The sequence below is a fragment of the Anastrepha obliqua genome, chromosome 5 (genome assembly GCF_027943255.1).
Source record: "Anastrepha obliqua isolate idAnaObli1 chromosome 5, idAnaObli1_1.0, whole genome shotgun sequence".
Lineage (NCBI taxonomy): Eukaryota > Metazoa > Arthropoda > Insecta > Diptera > Tephritidae > Anastrepha > Anastrepha obliqua.
This window is the reverse complement of record NC_072896.1, coordinates 35,209,922-35,229,864: the sequence shown is the minus strand read 5'-3', so window position 1 is coordinate 35,229,864 and position 19,943 is coordinate 35,209,922.

Sequence of the window (19,943 nt, the reverse complement as noted above, 5' to 3'; positions counted from 1 at the left end):
ACGCGCAACTGGCAATATTAGCTTAAGGCTGAAACAAGAAGTTACCGATTTTTGTTATGTTATTTTATTGCCACACTAAGAAAAATTTGTAAATTTTTATTGAAAATTTTATCAAGCTAGATTACTCGTAATCCCCTGCGTTTGCGGATTCAACATCTTCGGCTACGATGCCCCATTGGTAGCGATAAATCAGGGTCAAGGCTGGATAGTAAATGGCCATTTTAAATTGATACATAAGATTGATTTGAATCTCTTCAGTGAAGCATTGGAGAAATTCGAAAAAGCTGCAAAGGGCATGAGGAATGATGTCGCAAAATCCTTTGCGGCATACAACTTGAACCACATTAGCCAACGCCTCGCCGAACTTCGGGCCACTAAACCCCGTAAAATCCGGTCAATCAATTGGCTTGGATCGGCCTGGAAATGGGTTGCCGGATCGCCTGACGCAACAGACTGGGACACAATCCTCAGAAGTCAGGATGATGTAATCGCAAACAGCAACCACCAATTTAAAATAAATGAGGAACTCTTCAATGCCACTCGGGAATCTATGAACCAGATCAATCAGATGACACGTTACGTGAACACCATTGGGAAAGAGGTTGGCACTACGGCTGCTGAAACCGTACTGCTTAACCGCATACAGATCCTCAAGGAAGAAATAAGTGAGGTAGTACGCGCATGTCAAATGGCAAAGTCGGGCATAGTCAACACCAACCTCTTAAACCCGGTTGAGTTACATCAGCTAATTTCTGAAGAAGAGGCTTTACCCTATCAAAATGCCATTGAGGCAATTGAATATGCGAAGCCCTCCTTATTTTCAAACGGCTCTCTGCTGCTTTATGTACTCGCAATCCCTAAGGTCAGAACAGATGAATTCCGCTTTCTGATGACAAGAGCTGCGGTTCATGCAGGTATGAGGGTAGTGGCAAACTACACGAAAATGTTGGTCAGCAAGGAAGAAACGTACGGCATAATAAGTGAATGTCCTTCGATCAAAAATTCAACGATCTGCGAGATGAGCCATCTGCAAAGATTACCCGAAGATGGATGCCTGGCACGTCTAATTAAGGGAGGTGATGCTGAATGCCACTTCGAACCTGAAAATGGAGAAACTATCGAATTAATTAGTGAAGGTACATTATTTCTAACCAACTTTCAGGGGACTGTTCGTAATGATAATCGCAAGAGCGTCCTTAACGGCACATTCCTCATCCAGTTTAGCAATGAGACAATTTGGGTAAAGAACGAAACCTTTTCTAACAGAGCATCGCAGAGCTCGCAGGTATTGCCAGCAGCGGTTACCAACGTGAAAAGCCAAGGATTTAAACCAAGTCTAGAATACGTTCACGAGTTGAGCATGACGAATATCAACCATCTGGGCAAACTGGGCCAGAGATTCCATGTCTCTTTGGCTGTTGACGCTTTTTTTATTTGCATATTGGCCGTGGTCTCCTACTGGATTTGGAGAAAGATAACAGCAAGCCTTGACCTCCCTCCGATACGCCAACCTACCATTCCGATGCCTGTTGCTACCTACGCAAAGGAGACACCCGACGATTCCCGGAATACGCATGTCAATCTGCGGGACGCAGATATTTAGAGGGGGGGCAGTTAACACCACAGTTAACTCGCTCACCTGCAGCAGAAGCACACCCGTGTATTGAAATATGCTGACAGTGCGTCTGCTTAATGCAACGTGATCCACACGCGCATCCGGCAGACAGCAACTTCACCCGAAATACACAACATCGTGGGAACCGCTGTGTCAGCAGAGTTAGGGTAGGAATAAGGCTAGTTTTAGTATAAAAGGTTCTGAGTGTGCCGCCGCGCGGGCAGTCTTGAACCAGTGGGCATTAACCGGTAATCTTCAACCAGCTAGTATACAATAAAGTAACTGTAAAACACTAAGAACAGACAATTAATTCCAGGATCCCGAAAGTAAGTATAACTTAACGGGCCAAGTGGTTGGCCCGCAACTTTAATTTTTTCAACGATGTCCTGCGGGACACGTTAACTTATATATTTCAAGATGAAATAAAACGTATATAATTTAATGTTATGGCCAAGAATTTAGCTTTATTATAAAGATAAGGGTTTGCCATTATGTTTTAAAAATGATTTCGGGCAAGTGGCCGCCGCGGCTGGCTCGAATAAATTCCAGCCGAGAGGCCCAATTTTCGACCACTTTTTGCAGCAATTGGGGCCGTATGCCAGCAATAACGCGCCGAATATTCTCTTCCAAGACGTCAATCGTCTCGGGCTTATCTGCGTAGATAAGCGACTTCACATAGCCCCACAAGAAATAGTCCAGCGGTGTTATATCGCACGATCTTGGAGGCCACGCCACAGGTCCACAGCGCGAGATAATGCGCTTACCAAAAGTTTCCTTCAATAAATCGATTGTTGCGTTGGCTGTATGGCATGTAGCGCCGTCTTGTTGGAACCAAAGGTCGTCCACATCAACATCGTCCAATTCAGGCACGAAAAAGTCATTAATCATGGCTCTATAGCGCTATCCATTGACTGTAACATTATGGCCGGCTTCATTTTTAAAGAAATATGGACCAATGATTCCCTCTGCCCATAGAGCACACCAAACAGTGACTTTTTGAGGATGTAACGGCGTCTCAGCAATGGCTTGTGGATTGTGTTCACTCCAAATGCGACAATTTTGCTTATTGACATACCCATTCAACCAAAAGTGAGCTTCATCGCTGAACAAAATTTTCTTGTGATGCGTCGCGCGAACCGAACCATTATTTTCGTAATAAATTTGTACGATTTGCAAACGTTGTTCCGGTGTAAGTCTATTCATTATGAAATGGCAAACCAAACTGAGCATAAATCAAGTGACAGCTGTCAAAAAGACCATCTACGAAAAAAGTAGTGCCAACTTGAAAACCTAACCTCTAAAAAAAACACCGTTTACCAGCTGTAACTGAAAACTTGGTGAATTCAATGCCATCACGACTTAAGGGAGAACACAACTGTGACAACTTCAAAAAATCGATTTTTTGAAAACCATCTAGAAAAATTTAGAATACATTTAAGAATAGAATGCCGTTTGTCCCAGGTCGAAAAAATAATTATTTTCGGAGATATTAAATATTTTGTGGAGCGGTGCAGCGCAATTTATCGCATAACTTCAAACTTTGAACACGTTTTTCTCAAAACCACTTTTTTGAGTGCGGCACGCAGTAGAACTCGAGCAATTCTTATCCGATCGACTTCAAATTTGGACTGCATCGATAAAACTAGATTATCTAAAGAAGTACATAGGGTTTTTTCGATATCTAAAAAAAAAAAAAATTATACCCTTTTTTCGAAGAGAAATTTTGCTCGAAAATCGACCTTAAATTTGAAAAGCGTTCCAATTTTTTAAAAATCCATATTTTTTCAAATCCCTATGTACTTCTCTTCAAAATATCATATTATTAACGAAAACACTCGGTATTTTTTTTCAGATCGACTTTGAAGACAGTTCTGCTGCGTGCCGCGGATCACTGCAGAAGCCACAGCACCTGACGCGGGAGCTTCCCCAGCGCCACCATCGGGGTTGAAAATTTTGAAAAAGTTTGGTATGTATCTTTAATAAACAACAAACAAAACAAAACAAAAAAATTTGAAATATCTCTTTTTTTTCCCACAAAAAAAATTCTTGAAAAACGGCATAAAAAACAGGGGGTCACAGTGGTGTTCTCCCTTAAAGCGATTGTAAAGTCTAATGGTTATCCTACCAAATACTAGGATTTGATTTTATTCATATTTTTGATTTCACAAATTAATAACATGATGAACCGTATACTTACTTTTGAGACATGAATTTTTATAAAGTTTAATATAAAAAGCTATAATTTTGTTCCTTTTTAAAATTTTGTCATTATTTGGATTAAATATGATTTTTGTATTTCATTCATGTAAATACAACACAATTTTGTTATAACTTAGGTTGTTTGAAGGAATCGATTGGGGGTAAATTGAAAACGTATCCGGTGTATACTTACTTCTGTTACTAACTGTACATATAAGAGCTTTAGCTTCTCGTAGGCAATAAGAGTTATTTTCTCTAACATCAGACGGAGGGACGGAAAATTAGTCTTAATATATGTGCATGTAATTGCTAGAAAGTAGGCGTAAACCGGCCCATTTTTTACAGTTTCATTTGAGAATTGTTTTTTTTTTTTGGCCTTATTATTCGCAAAAATTTTTTTTTTTTTTTGAAGATTACCGTTATGGTAAATCGATTATTTTCATCATTCTGATATAAATGCAATTATATGTCTCAAGGCCAGTCCATATAGTATTTTTTGTTTTTAATAAAAAAATTCAAAGCGGATAATTTTTTTCATTATAACGGGTGATTTTTTAGCTATTATCTTTTTAAACGGTTATTTAAACAGCTGACGCACGTTTCGTGTTTTGTTTCACTGTCAAACATCTTCAGTTTGGTCTATAATTTAACCATGAATCGTCTTACAAACGAACAATGCTTGCAAATCATTGAATTTTATTATAAAAATGTGTGTTCTGTTAAGAAAGTTTCTCGCGCGCTTCTTCAAATTTATGGTCAGTTTAATCGACCCACTGAAGCGGCTATTCGAGCTATTGTGACTAAATTTAGAACCAAATTTACATAATTGGACATCAAACCACCAACCACCAACACGCTTACGTAGAGTGCGAACTGAAGCAAATATCGCAGCTGTATCGGCCAGTGTTAATGATGACCATCAATTATCGATTCGACGCCGTTCGCAGCAATTGGGCCACTATTACTCAACAACGTGGAAAATTTTGCGAAAGGATTTAGGTGTGAAGCTTTTCAAAATACAGCTGGTTCAAGAATAGAAGCCGAACGACCTACCGCAATGCAGAATTTTTGGTGAATGGGCTCGTGGAAAGTTGGCCGAAGATCCACTTTTTTATCGAAATATTGTGGTCAGCGACGAAGCTCATTTTTGAATCAAGGGTACGTAAATAAGCAGAATTGTCGATTTTGGAGTGCAGATCAGTCAGAAGAATTGCAAGAGCTACCAATGTATCCAGAAAAGGTTACAGTTTGGTGCAGTTTATGGGCTGGAGGTATCATTGGACCGTACTTCTTCAAAGATACTGCGAATCTTAACGTAACTATGAATGGTGAGCGCTACCGTGAAATGATATCCAACTTTTTTTGCCCAAAATGCAAAAGCTTGACTTGCATGACATGTGGTTTCAGCAAGACGGTCCCACATGCCACACAGCACGCGTAACAATGGACTTGTTGAGAGGCGAGTTCGGTGAACATTTTATTTCACGTTCGGGACCTGTCAATTGGCCACCCAGATCGTGCGATATAACGCCTTTATGTTATTTTTAGAGGCAAGCCTGCTTCAATTAATGCATTGGAAGACAACATTAAAGCATTTATATGTGAGATACCGGCCAGACATTGGAAAGAGTATGCCAAAATTGGACTAAGCGGATGGACCATTTGAAGCGCAGTCGCGGTCAACATTAGCATGAAATAATCTTCAAACATTAAATTATATGGACTGTACTATCGATTTAAATAAAAATTACATGAATTTTTCTGAATTTCGCGTGAGTTTTTTTTCAAAAACTTTCCTATAGCTTTTAAAAAATCACACTTTATTTTTTTTCGTAATAAAAAAAAATTACGGATAATTTTTTCATTATATTATTCGTTTGAGCCCTGCATGTCGAGCTTGGAGGTAAAAAACGTGTATAGAATTCAACGGGGTAGGCATGCACGCATTGAAAATTTTCGGAAATTTTGCTTTCATCGTATTTACATCTTCGTATGTTTATTCAAGCTCGGCGCTCAACAAACGACTGACCAAAGAAAAATGCCCGCTTAAATGTCAAAAACGCACAAGGAAAGCCGCAAACAAAAAGAGATCATGTAAATGCACGAAGATTTTCGAAGACTTCTGTAAGAGAGAATGTGCAAAAAAAAAAATTGGATCTTTGAAAATAAATTCTCTCAGGAAGCTGCCTCGGCTGACTTAGCTGTAGCCACCCAGTAAGCTCAATTTTCCAAGTCTTTGGAGACGGTTTCTGGCTCTATCTTATGCATGGCTTGCTCTTTATTCATTTCAAGAGTCATTTGCATCATAGTCTCATTAGAAAGATTGATTGGATTCGCCAAATAGATTGAAATGACTTGAAAAGAAATGCATAGTAATAGGACTGGGTAAAACTTTCCTGGGCACCAAATTGGAACTCTGTGACCAGCTAGGGAACTCATTGTAAGAGCGCCCAGTCTAAGTCAACCTAACCTTTCACTTCCAGTGCTCCAATACGCTGTTTTTATTCTAAAGCGAAATTTGGCTGCCAAGAAAACTATTTTTATGTAAAATATGCTTAAGGGGGGTTTCTTCCCTCATTCTTAGAAACATACGGTGTACTAGCGTTATTATTTCTTCTTACATGAGAAACTATCTCTCCCACTTTTCTTACATTAAATCGTTTTTGGCTGCCATGTGAGCTAAGAACTCTTAACCATTACCGACCATCACATTCAAAATTTTTTAAGGCATGCAGTTCTTCCTAGCATGTGGAGAGGAGGATGAGACGGTGGACCACTTTCTATGCATCTGCCCTGATGTGTTAAGAAGCGACCACCTTGGCCCTTTGGCCCCACAAGATCTAGTCAGATTTCTTTGGATGCCGGGTAGATATAAAGAAAATTAAAAAAGGAATCCGAGAGCAGTAAAACGGACTTAATGTTGTCTGAATGCTGTACCTGCTAGTCTGTTTCGACAAAAAAAAGTCTTTTAGTCTTAAAAATTCAATTTCGTGTTATTTTTCAAAAAGGCCAAGGGAAAAGTCCAGACATTATTCGGTAAAGAAACCATATATATTGCTCTCTCAGCTATGGAGAAATCGACAAAGGAAAGGTGTTTCGGGCTGTTGCCAGAATACCCAAAGGTCAAACGCCGCGCCCAACAAACTTTAACCGTCCGGTTTTGGAAAAAAATCAAGACAAACCGGTACCCTTTCTGGAAGCATTGGCCTTGTGGCAGTTGGTGGAGGAGTCACTTAAGAGCGTCAGTGTCAGTGTCTCGTGAATAATTACTTTTCAACCCCCCTTCTACATATTGAAACTAAAGGGTTTTTCAATAATAGATGTTATTTTGAATAGCCCGCTATTTCGGTAGATGTCACTTTTGAAGCTGTCATTTTTTGATATTTCACAAGTAGAAACTACGCCATTAACAAAAATGGAACCATACACTCTTAAACAACGCATTCAAACTATGAAAATTCACTATAAAAATGGTGAAAATTTGGCAGAGACGGTTCGTAAAACTCGGAAGCTCGAACATTTTTGGGTCATCGTGAAGGCCTTGTGGGACGCAATAAAGAAATTGGTGAAAAAATTCGAGCTGTGAAAGAATATTGCTGTTGTAGCCGAAAGTGTTGAAGAACACCCAGGTGTGTCCATTACTTGTCGTTCTTTGGAATTAGGCATTCTACAAATACCGTATTTTGGATAAAGATTTGAGTTTAAAGGCTTATAAAGTCCAGTTAACACAAGAACTCAAGTCGGCCGATCATCAACAACGTTGTGTCTTTGCTGATTGGATCGTTGAAATGCGTGAAAATGATCCGGAATTCCATAGAAAAATCATCTTGAATGATGAGGCCCATTTCCACCTCGGAGGCTTCGCCAACAAGCAAAGCCTCTCTATCCTCAAAGTGTGACTGCTTGGTGCGGTTTATGGTCCGGCGGAGTCATTGGACCTTACCTTTTCGAAAATGAAGCTTAAGCAACAGTTACGGTGAATGGATTGCGCTATCGAGAGATGATTAACAATTTTTATGGCCGTAATTGGATGGTATTGATCCGGAGCTACGTGCCACACAAGCAGCGAAACCATTCTTTGAATATAAAAATAACACCTCTTATTGGAAAACCCTTTATTTTGGATATTCTATGAATTTACAGATTTCTTCCATTGCAATTCCTAATAAGTGTGTTAGCTGTCGTAACATATGCTAGGGCCCTGGACATACACAAAGCAAATACTGACAAGTTTTCTCTCTATCTTCCAAGTGATAGCTGCATTAATTTTTTTTAATAAGAAAAAAAAACCAGCAATGCACTCACAAAAGCGGAACTAAATATCGAATGACATCAAGCAACTATTGCAGAAACGCTCTATAAATTTGACGACTTCACTTAAGTAAATAAAAATTTAAGTTGATACTCGTAAATCTTTTCTTTTTAAATACTCAACTCATGCGCCTATCAATTTAGCAATCCATTGCAGAGCGCCAACAACTACAACTACATGCCAACTACTCTCAAATAAAAGGAAATCATAACCAATTTGTAGGTAAACATTTCATAACTGAATGATTCGATAAGGAGAATCGTCTACGAACACTCGATGAATAGCCTCAAAGGACCATCTCGTCCGTTGGTGTATTTCACCCATTGAATTTATGCACTGATGCGAAATGGCGCTTGAAGAAAGGGATCGGCGTGAGGGTAGAAGCTCGTTGCCATTGAAAAGCGATTTGGATATAATAACAGCAGTCACTAGAATTCTCACGAAGGGTTCCCAAACGGCCATTGAGCGCTGAGTTGCATTCACACATACATATGCACCTAAGTGTATACCCAATTTGCATTGTATTGCCTACTTACAGGCACCTTATGTGACCGGTCAAGCAGCTTATCGGCCTGCTTGGAGTGCAATAACTTCGCCCATTTGCATAATGCTTTTAAAGGCAACCATATTTTAAGTGGCTTGAAATGGTGTACGGGAGAGATGAGTTAATTCTAATGCAGTAAATTAAATTGTATGCAATTTCGGCAATAGATTTGACGTTTTTCGTGTTTTTAAATAAACAAAAAATAAAAAAAATAAAAATAAAAAAATATTAATATTTTTATATTTTATTTTTACCTTAATAGAAAAAAGGATTTACCGACTGTTAGTATCAGGATAAATAAATAAAAAAATTTCGGTGGTCAGTCGTCAAAATGAAGAGCGATTTTATGTCAGGTGAACCAAGTTTTTGAAATGTTTTTTATGGTACGCAGTAAATTGGCTTATAAAATTTTAGTAAAATAAACGCAACTTTTCGCCGGCTAAAAAATCGTTTGAATTTTTAATGATTTCCTTTTCTGACGGCTGTTTGCATTTAACTCATAGCAAAAAAAAAATTTATTTAAATTTTCATAAATGCGCTCATTATATGAAATAAACAGCAAAAGAAGTAAAAAAAAACCAAAACACTTTTTTCAAAAATATCAAAAAAACAAAAATTTTGCCAAAATATTTTACATACTTTTCCAATACATTTTTTTAAATTTATTTTATCTAAAAACATAAAATACAAGTTTTTATAAGCAAATGGAATCGCACCTATTTAACTTTCGAAGCCCCTAATACAAAAAAATAAATAAAATAAAAAAATGATTTTAATAAAAAATAAAAAATGTATTGCGTATTAAAAAATGAAAAAATATTTATATAAAAAACTTAAAAAGAACCGCAGATACTTCATTTTGAAAACCTTATAGCAAAATTTTCAACGTTAAAGAAATCTAAAAGTTAGAAAAATCGACGACAAACGCAAGCGCCTAAGAAATCGATTGGATTTTTAGTCATTTTCCTGCGTTTTATTTTCCATTTTTTTGCATTTTATTCCTTACTAAAATTAGTTTTTCCTTGTGGAAGAAAATGAGAAAGCGCCAGAGCAAAAAAAAAAAAATTGAAAAAGCAGCAACAATTTGCATAAATTGAGCTTATTGTAGAAGCAAAAGAAGACATAAAAATTTTTTTATTGTAAATTTTTTTATTGTAAAAAATTTTTGCCATAAAACTTTAACAAACAAATAAAATTAAAAAAAGTGGTTTAATAAAAATAAAATATTTTTGCAATATTTTTGTTTACTTATTTTGTCCTAAAGAATTAAAAGAAAAAATTATACAAAATTTAAAAGAATCGCAGATATTCTCTTTCTACATCAAAAATTTCAACATTTAATAAATTTTTAAACTTTTTGCAGTTTTCTTTATACCAAAATTTTGAACATTGAATAAATTTTAACATTTTTAAATTTTTTTTCGAAACGTTCTCAGTTTACTTCTTATTTCACTCAATCCCACAAAATAAACCAAATTTCAAAAAATCGACGAAAAGCGTAAGCGGCTAAAAAACCTCTTGGAGTCTTAATATTTTCCTGTTTTGACGTGTTTTTGCATTTATTTCACACAAAAATGAATTTCTTGTGAAGGAAAACAAGCTTAAACTGCGCCTATTATATGAAAAAAAAAAACACCAAAGGAAGCCAAACAAGAAAAAAACAAATTTTTATAATTACAAATGACGAAAGAAAAATTTTCCCGCTAAAATTTTTAACAAAACAAAAAGAAAAAAAAAATTAATAATATAAAAAAAGTTATTTAATAAATAAAAAAATGTATCCTATATATTTATAAAAAATGAAAAGCATCGCACTTTAAAAACCTCTAACAAAAAAAATGATAAAAAAGAAAATAAAAATAACAATAAAAAAGGTTATATAAAATTTTTTTTAATAAAAAATGTATTTAATAAATTTTTATTTTAAAATATGTAAAAAAATAAAAAAAACCGCATATATTTCACTTTAAAGACCTTTAACAAAAAAAAAGATTTAAATTAAAAAGAAAATAAAAAAATATGTTTAATAAAAAAAAAAAATTTGGAATGAATTTTTATTTGAATTTTTAATTTATGTAAAAAAAATTAAAAAGAACATCAGATATTTCACTTTAAAGCAAATAAAATATAAAATAAATAAACAAATTGTTTAATAAAAAAAATTTTTTATTAAAAAAAATTGTAAAAATACTAAAAAGTACCGCAGATACTTCTCTTTAAAAAACTCTACATCAAAATTTACAGCAGAGAATAAATCTCAAAATTATTAAATTTTCTTCAAAATTCTATTACACCCAATCCTACATTTAAGCCAACTTTCAGAAAAATCGACGACAATGTCTACGATACTTGGAGCTCCTTATAATCCATATTCCTCATATTCTATATTCTATATTCAATATTCTATATTTCATATTCTGGGGTTCAGTTTGTTTATACGTTTAACCAAAGTCTTCTTTTTTTCGAGGTATCTGTACAATGATAAATTTCCACTTTCCCCCTAGATTTTGTTTGCTTTTCGTGACATTGTTCTCTTGTGTCTATCATAGACGAAGTTTGTTGTTGTTCCAGCTATTATTTTACTTATTGCCTCTATTACACACTTTCTTATTGCTCTTTTCGATTGCCCTCCACTTGCATTTTTGCTTGGAACTAATAGTCCGAAGAATTGTACACGAAATTTGAAATTTGAAATTATATTTGTTGGCACTTTTGCTGTGCTTGGGCAAGTATACGAGTAGAATATCCTTCCAGCAGTATTGCGGTTCTATTTTTCTTTTATTTCTTAAAATTCTTTGCTTTTTTGCTATATATCCATCCAAGTAGTTGCAAGACTTTTGCTTCACATATCCTTCTGACCAATACCAAGTGTCTTATGATGTTGGTTGCATGCTTTTGATATCCCAGCAGGAAAATTTTGTGGGATCGTTGACTTAGGTTTAACTTTTCTCTCTACGTATGCATGTAGGGATATGCAATAAAATAAATATATAAATATTTACCATATGTGTGTATGCCACTCATGTACTAAAATCTCGGTTTAGTTCTGGTTTCACACAAGCAATCCAAATTACATAGATTGCCTGCAGCCACATTTGCTTTTGAGCTGAACAAATTTATTGGTTGTTTTATTCAGCTGCTTACTGTTCGTGGCTACATATTTTTGTTGTTGTGTACTAGCAATTGCTTTTTATGTCGATCACCTGCAAGTGTTAGAAAGCAGAAAAATTCCAACTAGGGACTGGTGAAAAAAAATTAGCAACCGAATACGCTTGTAATATCTACATATGTATGTGTGTTTGTGTCTACGCACAGATGAGCATAAGTGTATGTATATGTGTTCTTACGACAAAAGAAGAAATTAAATTAGCAAAACTTTTTGCAATAAGCTGGGGAATGGTGTTGGAAGAGCAATCATTGCCTCGAGTGAGAACGAATTGTGAGTAATCGGAAGTGTATACATATATACATACGAGTACCTCAATTTCTTGATTTGATATACTTGCACAATGAATTTTCGTTATAGTTTTATGATAGATGTTTCCCACTTGAACAAAACAAGAGACATATGAGCTAAGGGGCAGAATGTTTAATTGAAAATTTCAACAGTGCACAAGGGGAAGAGCGGTACAAAATTGTTCAAATTTTTTAAGAGTTTATGTTCCTGTTTGTATATGTATCTGCTTCCACGAACTGCGTCGAATATTTTTAGTTTTCGATGTCATAAAAAAAACACACAACACATCAACTAAAATTTAATGTCGAGCAAAACTCATTCATCGCCTGATATGGTTATTCTAACTAGTGCCTTAGACTATCCAATGGATATTCTGATGGAGTTGTTGTTTTTGAAGTGGTTGAATATTTCTACTGAAATAATCTAATTGGCGACCAGCACCGTTTTACTTCCATGCTCTCGTGTGATGATGCCTTCTGTTTTTTTATATAGCAGCAAATTCTTTATCTCGATGTCTGAAATCTCATTAATTCGCTGTAAGAAAGGCTTACCAAAGGAGCAGAGTCGTGCCCTGTACATTCACATAAGTAGTGGAAAGACTTTCCTGAGTCTAGCTGCATGATCCCTACTTTTCAATGACCTGTAAGGGTTGCAGTGATGCGTGAAATGTTTGGTCGAAAACATCCTAACGGGTGATTCGCCCTTTGGATTTTGTACGACGACCATGTGTTTTTTGTTGTAATACATGTAGTTAATTGCTTCCATCTTATTTCGGCTAAAGCAAGATAGTGTGAAGTTGTGGATGCTTTTAATGTGTTCAGTAGGGTGGAGACTGCCACCGCAAGGCAATGACTAAGCAATTCTAGTTCCTCTCTACACTGTGAGACTTGTTTGGATGAGATGGAATTGGAATCTAAGGCCTTGATAGCTGCTTGACTGTCTTGGTCCCACTTCCTTGTAGAGTTTTAGTAATTTACATGCTTCTTTGATCACTAAAAGTTCTACCTGCAACACGCTGGCATAGTCAGGAAGTCGAATTGACTGAGATAGGTTGAGCGGCTCCGAATGGAAGCCAGCTCCCACACCACAGTTAAACTTAGAACCATCAGTGTAGATTCCGATATCGTGTATTTCAATCCCCTTCCTTTTGCCCCATTCGGCTTTCGATGGATAACGTCTAGTAAGGTCTCTCTTGAGGTTAAGGTCTGATTTGTTTCTGAGCAGTGAGGATCCCTGTAGAAGGATCTTGCTGTGACCGTACGATCTTGTTGTGTCAGCTTCCTATATCTCTGCGTCTCACCGCGCTGTAAGTCTACTGGTAATAGATGTGTTAGGACATGAAGCGCTTCAATAGGACTGATGCTAAGTGCTCCAGTGGTGAAGATACACGCTGTTCTTTGTATCTTGTTCAGCTTGAATTGATCGTATTTATTTTCTATTGCGGGCCACCAGACTAGTAGCACATATCTGATGGAGTTAGTGAAAATGCTTTAATATTCTATGAGTACGAAGTTTGTGGCACACCAAAGTTAGTCATATTAGGTGACACTTTCTCTCAGTGCTAAGGAAAGTTACTTTAAGCATCCGTTGGACACCGTTTTTAAAACCTTCGGTTTGATCCGAGCCAACTAATGCAACGTTATTTATATGCAAGAAAGTTGATGGGCTCAGAAAAAGTGATGCGTGATGAAATTTTTTGACGACCTTATCGAACACATTGGACCTTGCAAACATCGACCACCACCTTTCACCACTCGTTTGGGTATTTGAAATCATTTTTCAGCAAACCAATCACTTTCGCTCGGAATATTGTAGTCAACCAACCAACCGGAGCCAATACACTCACAGCGAAGAGAGATTGTCGTCTTTATCTACAAGGAGGCGAAAAGCTTCGTCGAAAAACTCGTTTCTGTTGTACGGTATGTAAGAATCCAGTATATCAACAGCACTCACAAATCTCTTATAAATTGTTTGCTTGCCTTCCACCGAATCCATAAATAAATATCATTTCATATTTTACCATGAATTTCATTGTAATCATGTTTTTTGCTTCAACCTTCTTCGAAATTAGTCAAAATAAAGAACAAAACAAAAAAAGTATTCAGAAAGTCATTAAAAAGATTATATCCATAAATCGATAGCAAATTAATTTTTGGGAAACTACCTGGAAGCTCAAATCGTTAGATATAATTGAAATATATTAAATTTACGTCCAAAGAAGAAAAGATCTGGCCAGACCTGGGTTAAAAGCCCTTCTATAAATAATCGTGTGCGTCGTCCCTTTGGAGCGATTCCAAGTTATGTGATTCAAGTTTTGGACAATGTTCGTAAATTTCTCTGAAAGTAAAAGAAGAAAGTTTTGAAAAAAAAAAATGTTGAGATTTATTAATTGTCGAAAGTTTTTTGAAATTAAATATTCTCACGATTTTTTTCATTTTTATAATAAAATTTTATTATTATATTATAACAAAATTAGCGAAAAAAATTTATAAAAAAATATTACAAGAAAAAAAAACAATAATAAAATAATTAATTTTTTTCAATATGTTTTTCAGTATTTAAAATTACGGTACAGAGTTTTTTAAAATGAAGTATTTTCATGCTTTTTTACATTTTTTTAATTTTTTCGTTATTTTTTAGGATAGAATAAATTTTCCAATTTCCACTGTATTTGAGAAATAAATGGAATAATTTTTTTGCTCAAAATTTTTTTAAATATTAAAATGTATAGAGTATATAGAGTTTTTTTGAAAAGAAATATTTTCATGACATTTAACATTTTTAAATTTTTTTTTCACTTTCATAAGATAGAAGAAATTTTCCAAAAAAATGTATTCGAAAAAAAATTGTGTTTTTCAAAACAGAAAGTTAAAGTAGAGAGTTTTTGAAATGCAATTTTTTCAAGACTTTTAACATTTCCATTTTTTTTTAATTTATAGGATAGAAACAATTTTCCAAAAAATTTCATTTGAGAAATAAAATTTTTGTTGTGCTCAATATTTTTTTCAATACTGAATTTTATGATATACAGAGTTTTGAAATGAAATTTTCATGACATTTTATATTTTTGTACGTTTATAGGACAGAAAAAATTTAAAAAAAAATTATTTGAGAAAAAATTGTGTTTTTCAATACTGAAATTTAAGGCAGAGAGTTTTTTGAAGTGAAATATTTCGATAACTTTTCACATTAAAAAATTTTTTTTAGGATAGAATAAATTTTCCAAAAAAATTCGTTTAGAGAAAAAAAATTATTTTTGATATTTAACTTTCTTTTAATATTGAATTTTATGTTACAGAGGTTTTTGAAATGAAATATTTCCACGATTTTCTACAATTTTATAAACTTTTTTTACGCTTTACAGGATAAAATACATTTTCTCCAACAAATTCTTTAAGAAAAAAATTTTATTTTTCTGTTCAACATTTTTTTTTAATATTCAAATTTACGGAAGAGAGTTTTTTGCAATTACTTTTTTTTTTAAGATTTTCTACACTTTTATACATTAAATATTAAGTTTGAAAGAATAGAATAAATTTTCCAAAATAAATTCATTTGAGAAAAAATTCTTCAAAATGTTTTTTCAATATTGAGATTTATGCTATAAAGTGTTCTGAAATGAAGTATCTTCTTGACTGTAAAACATTTTTATAATTTTAATTTTTAACATTTTTTAGGTTAAAATAAAGTTTCCACAAAAACTTCATTTGAGAAAAATTTATTTTTTTGTTCATTTTTAGAACAAAGAATTTATTTCATTAATCGTTTTTGTTTTTTATAACAGCTTGGATTATGCTCTTTAAAAGAACTAGTACGACTTAGGGATCCATGTGTTATTAATTCGATCTAACCTAGGAATAACGGTACCACTTCTGAAGTACTTATATATTATATATGCATATATTATTAATTACTGTCCCCTGATAATTCAACATTTTTACTAAAAAAATTCTTTTTTTTATTTTTTCTATACTTTCCTATGCCATATTCCTCCTACTTGATTGCCTACAAGAACAGATCTCATGACCTCTCCCATGCCTATTTAGACATACTTACCCTACTTAACCCTATAAGTTTTCCTCCTTTTCAGTTAAATTTAAATCCATCCACACATTGGCATAAATACTTACTACTTAATATAATAATCTACTTTTTATGTTCTACCTTGGTACGCGACATCATTTACCATAAAAAATGCGACGTCACTTCGCTCACACATTACGTGCTGGTGATTATCACACCACACTTAACAGTATGCCAACATACTTTTAGGCGCTGTCAACACTGTTGATACCAACATTTTTGCTCTTGCCATCTCTCCTTGTTCTCGCTTAGCCTGGCGCATGGCGTACGTGTAGGCATTTATGCTAAGCATTTAAGTATGTAAAAGTGGATATGAATAGTTGGTTGAGTGGTGCGGTTGACTTAAAAGGATTTACTGGATATTACTTTTTCAACTACACTGCCATTTGTAAGTGAAGCACTTGAGATTAATGTTGGAATGACAGAGGAAGTAAAGATATTAAGGAGGTTTATAAAAAAAAAACTCAAAATGTCACAGAGGCAATAAAACAAAGTAGAACTCTTGTCAGTGAGTGGTTTAGATCATAAAAGGAAGGAGTGCGAAATCTGATTTGAATTGAATTGAATCGTTCGAATGAAGGGATTAGCGCACGGAATAGTTAAAATATTTTTTAAAATAGTTCATGGATTAGAAAAAAAGAAAAGTTTTGTCACAAAAGTTCAATGAGTGCTTACATTGATTAAAAAATTTTTCCAGATTAACGAATTTTGTACAAACAGTTAAATTTTTTTTAATAGCAGGTGGCACAAAATTAATCATCCAATTTTGTTTTTGAATATCTGTCTTATTAAATAAAAAAATTTTGAGTGATGAACAGCTTTATTTTGATCTTTACGCGCTCCATTGCTTGTCTGTTTGTACATATACAACAGCTCTTTAGTTCACAAGTGTCAAATATGATGCCATCTGCAAAAATTTATATTTAAAATTTATCTTCCGATAGGGAGTTTAATTTTGCGCTACATGGAAGAATTATAAATCTATGGAAAGGGTAATTAATTTTGCGCCGCCTCGAAAAATTATAAAAATTTCTTGCGCCACCTGAGAAAATTATACATTTTTCGATAGGGTGAAAAATTTGGCGCCATCTGCAAGGATTATAAATCTTTCGAAAGGGTGATTAATTTTGCGCCACTTGGAAAAATTATGAATCTTTCGAAAGGGTGATGAATTTTGCGCCACCTGGAAAAATTATAAATCTTCAGACGGGGTGAATAATTTTGCGCAACCTGGACAAATTATAAAACTTTCGAAAGGGTGATTACTTTTGCGCTACCTGGAAAAATTATAAATTTTTCGAGAGGGTGATTAATTTTGCGCATGGAAAAACTATAAATTTTTCGATAGGGTGAAAAATTTGGCGCCATCTGCAAGGATTATAAATCTTTCGAAAGGGTGATTAATTTTCCGCCACTTGGAAAAATTATGAATCTTTCGAAAGGGTGATGAATTTTGTGCCACCTGAAAAAATTATAAATCTTCAGATGGGATGAATAATTTTGCGCAACCTGGACAAATTATAAATCTTTCGAAAGAGTGATTACTTTTGCGCCACCACATTATACATTTTTCGAGAGGGTGATTAATTTGGCGCATGGAAAAATTATAAATTTTTCGATAGGGTGAAAAATTTGGCGCCATCTGGAAAAATTATAAATCTTTCGAAAGGGTGATTAATTTTGGGCCACCTGGAAAAATTATAAATTTTTCAATATTTTGAATTAATTCTCGCCACACTCTCAGCCTCTCAGCGTCAGAATGAAGTGTATGCCTCTTATTGAAAAATTTGGATTATTTATTTATAAATTCTTTGGTTTTAAATATAGTGCATACTACCACTAAAAAAGACTAACGCAAAGTTTCATGCGTCGTCTGAAACTTTTTAAAATTTGGAAAATTCTAACTAGAAAATAAATTCTCCAAGTTCTCCTTATTGTTTTAAATGGCAGAAAATGCGCATCACCTCTGCGAAAAAAGGTGTCAAAAAACAAAGCGAATATTTGGCCTCATAAAACTTGTACTTTAATGCAATAAAATTTAATGGGGATTAATACTAAATAGCCAGGATTTCTCTAGAAATTCTGACTAAAAGGTTGAAACTTTAATGAAAATTTGCCGACATTTTGAAAATTTTGCTATAATAAAAGTTTTAAACTTTCCATTATATGATTATTGTTGTGGTATGAATAATATTTTTATTGATTTCTTGACGCTGACAGTGCGAGGCTCGTTTGAAAAGTCACTGTAAAGTTAAAGCGATGGCACTACTGGCACATATCGAGGTTATATTTTGTTTTTGTTAGTAGCATTTCTTGGAAGAACAAACACCAAATTTCAACCAGATCGGTATATTTCTTTATGATTGGCAGTCATTTGAATCGTGAAAGTCGAGTGATTTTCCTTTTCCAAAATTAATGGAAATAGAGTTCCAACTCATTTCACTCCCCCATATTCTCCAGAAATCGCTTCATCTGATCCCTCGGACTATTCATTTGTTCACACGTTTGAAATGCTTGGCAGAAAAATTATTTTATTCAAACGAGGAGGTGATTGCAGAAACGAGTGGCTATTTTTCAGACTTGGACACATCCTATTATTCGAAAGGGATCAACAAACTAACACAGCGTTAGAGGAAGTGTATAAGCCAAAAAAAAAGACCATGTCGAAAAATAAAAAGGATTTACGATCCTTGTATTCGGAAAGCGTTGCCATAGCGCAACCTTTAAATCATGCCAAATGTATGCAAATTAATAAAAAAACAATTATTAAAATACTGGCTCAGTTCTGAATTTCGTCGTGAGACCTTCGTGGCTTCAGTGCGTAGGCAATTCGTCGCAACGAGGAAAAGCTTGAACGTGAATATACTACAATATTTTTTGCCCTAAATTACCAACTATATAGAGATAAATGTGAAGTAAAGACAATATAGCCGCCATCGCAGAAAACCCGGCGATTTCGCTGCGGCGCTATCAGCTGAGCTGACCATCGCTAGGGAAACGATCCGGTTTATTTTGAGATTGAATTTAAGCCAAGATGGTGTTGGCGCAAGAATAAGAACGAAGTGACCATAGCCTCAACGCAGTGAGTTCGCTAATTAATTACAATATATAATTGGCCGAGCTCCTCCTCTTATTTGTGGCGCGTGTCCCCGATGTTCCACAAATGGAAGAACCTACAGATTTTGGCAAAACAGAGTTTGACAAAAAAAAAAAAATCATCTGCTCATATGAATCCCATTTTTGGTTCAGCAGCACAAGCGTCATTTTAAAGTGACTGTTTGATGCGGTGTATGGCATGGCGTCATCATAAGAAGTTACTATTTTAGAAATGAAGAAGAAGACACCGTTACAGTCAAAACTCTACGGCCACAGGCCGCAGCGATTTAAACAAATTTTCTGTGGCTAGAGCTCGACGACATCGATATATACAAGCTGCGGTTGTAATAAGGTGGTGGGCTGCGTGCCACACAAGCAACGAAAGGCTTAAAGTTGAGAAGCTGAAATTTGATGATTGGGCCATCTCACGGTGAGCATTCGACAATTGGTCTCCGCGATCGTGCAACTTGACATCCCTCAATTGCTTTATTTGTGATTACGTCAAGCCTCTTTGACTTGGTCTACGCAAGGAACCCAACCACTATCATGCATCAGCATTCGAAAGACTATTACCAGAATAATGGCGCACAAATTACATTGGAGGGAGACTTCAAAAATTGAATCGCTTAAAACACAA